The sequence below is a fragment of the Clupea harengus genome, chromosome 4 (assembly GCF_900700415.2).
Source record: "Clupea harengus chromosome 4, Ch_v2.0.2, whole genome shotgun sequence".
In the NCBI taxonomy this organism is placed as follows: domain Eukaryota; kingdom Metazoa; phylum Chordata; class Actinopteri; order Clupeiformes; family Clupeidae; genus Clupea; species Clupea harengus.
In genome coordinates this window covers 26,469,444-26,471,943 of record NC_045155.1, presented here as the reverse complement: position 1 = coordinate 26,471,943, position 2,500 = coordinate 26,469,444, and the positions used below count along the sequence as shown (strand labels likewise).

Genomic DNA, 2,500 nt, shown 5'->3' with positions numbered 1-2,500 from the left:
GCCACTAGCCACTACCCCAGCCACGGCCTCACCCTGGAACCGATCTGGTGCCAGATGAGGGCCAGATGCATGCCAGATGAGGGCCAGATTAGGGCTTGATGAAGGCCAGATTAGGGGTTGATGAGGGTCAGATTAGGGGCGGGTGAGGGTCAGATTATAGATGGATGAGGGTCAGTTGCTGTGTGACCCCTGTGTGACCCCTGTGCTATCTGTGATTCACACCTGACTCTTACTGAAGACCTGCTCTCCCACTAGTCACCATTTACTTCCTTAGGGCAGCAGTGAATAGAGCAGAACGGCGCCCCCCGCTGGAGCCTGTGATGTAGGACAGCTAATTAGTGCAAGAATGTGCCATTAATCTCCAAACGACACCCCGCCTTCCGCCGTTACCCCTCGGCTAAGGAAGTGCTTAAACTCTGCTTCGTTAGCCCTTGGCTAAGGAAGTGCTTAAACTCTGCTTCGTTAGCCCTTGGCTAAGGAAGTGCTTAAACTCTGCTTCGTTAGCCCTCACAGCGTTAGCCGTTATTTTCACCTCTCATTTGTCAAGAGGCCGCGGCATGTGTACTGAATGCCTGTCTGTGTGCGTGTGTGTGTGTGTGTGTGTGTGTGTGCTGTTTAACTCGAGTCTGAGGTGATGGGAAGGCCTTGGCTTTGGTTGCCATCACAGGTCAGCAGAGTTAGTGAAGTGTACTGTACACAATGTTTTTTTTCTGTTGTTTTTGTCCCCCTCTTTTAACATATCAAGTGTTGCATATGTGCGGCATAGTCTAAGGTGATTTCCCCTCGCAGATAGGCCCTCAGCCCTGGTGACTTGTTCTGTCATGTCATGTCACACTTCAAGGTCATATATGAGGTGGTCATGCAGTTTGTTATCTGGTCCATTCTGTGGGTCCTCCTTGCCTTGTGTTCAGATTTCATAAAGACAATAACAATCTGAAGACGTGTCTATGAAAATTATTATTTTACACGTTTGATTGTTTTATTTGGAGTGACTAATGCTGATTAAAACACCAACACAGCACCCAATTATTAACTGTGTGTGCGTGTGCGTGTGCGTGTGAGAGAGAGAGAGACAGAGAGATGCGACACCAGACATTACACACATTGTGCACATACATGACTACAACCACAATGTGCAAATAAATAGCCATCTAATAATACCTAGCGGTGACAGTTTAGCCATTTGCAGGCCTCAACACAACACAGAGTTCATGCCCCAGACCGCCATAAATCAGAGCGATTAGTTTGGTCTTGTAACCACACAGTGTCAAAGCGATTAGTTTGGTCTTGTAACGTAACCACACGGTGTCAAAGCGATTAGTTTGGTCTTGTAACCACACGGTGTCAAAGCGATAAGTTTGGTCTTGTAACCACACGGTGTCAAAGCGATTAGTTTGGTCTTGTAACCACACACTGTCAAAGCGATTAGTTTGGTCTTGTAACCACACAGTGTCAAAGCGATTAGTTTGGTCTTGTAACCACAAGGTGTCAGAGCGATTAGTTTGGTCTTGTAACCACACGGTGTCAGAGCGATTAGTTTGGTCTTGTAACCACAAGGTGTCGGAGCGATTAGTTCGGTCTTGTAACCACACGGTGTCAAAGCGATTAGTTTGGTCTTGTAACCACACAGTGTCAGAGCGATTACTTTGGTCTTGTAACCACACAGTGTTAAAGCGATTAGTTTGGTCTTGTAACCACACAGTGTCAAAGCGATTAGTTTGGTCTTGTAACCACGCGGTGTCAAAGCTATTAGTTTGGTCTTGTAACCACACAGTGTCAGAGCGATTAGTTTGGTCTTGTAACCACACGGTGTCAAAGCGATTAGTTTGGTCTTGTAACCACACAGTGTCAGAGCGATTAGTTAATGGCGGACATTTTAACATTCCCCCAGAGAAACACAGGTCCTCAAAGCAGCAGCCTACTTCCTGGTTGGATAGTTTTTGAAATGTCACGAACCATAACAATATCAGGGGCATTGGGTGTTTCTCTAAGAGCAGTTTTAGAGCCTTTGCAGTGTGATGCAAGGATGGAAACCAGTTCATTTGCACTGTTAGTATGTATTGTACTTTTATCTGAAACTGCACAATTTCTTTGCTGTGATCTTTACAATGTGCTGAACGATGTGTAGGCCCTTGAACATGGGGCAGCCATTCATTATGGGAGCCGTTGATTCTCACACACACACACACACACACACACACACACACACACACAGGTCTAACTATAAAAACATTATTGCACAATACACTTGCAGACAGTAAGGTTTATATTCATAGCATTTATTTATATTCAGGCTGTTAACAGGAGTCATCTGAATTCATTTAAAAAAAAAAAAAACTTCATCAATCTCTGTCTCTATGGCAACCTGTGGAGTTGTCTGCTATACGTCAAGCTGCCTGATGAGAATGTAACAATCTCATACACGTATGTTTGCATTTAAAACTCTTTTTTTCATTTTCCCTTACAGAATAATGTCCAGCATACTCTCTTAATTCCCTTT

At 44.6% G+C, this 2,500-nt stretch overlaps 1 protein-coding gene across 1 annotated transcript in view; it reads left to right on the top strand.

The window, feature by feature from the left end:
- The window catches only part of LOC105912075 (mitochondrial carrier homolog 1), a 13,366-nt gene extending 12,428 nt beyond the window's left edge, over positions 1–938 (top strand). The window contains exon 12 of the mRNA XM_012840986.3: positions 1–938. This exon is cut by the window's left edge and continues 1,301 nt beyond it. The gene's annotated coding sequence lies outside the window, so the exon portion shown is untranslated.
- Positions 939–2,500: the final 1,562 nt, after the last annotated feature.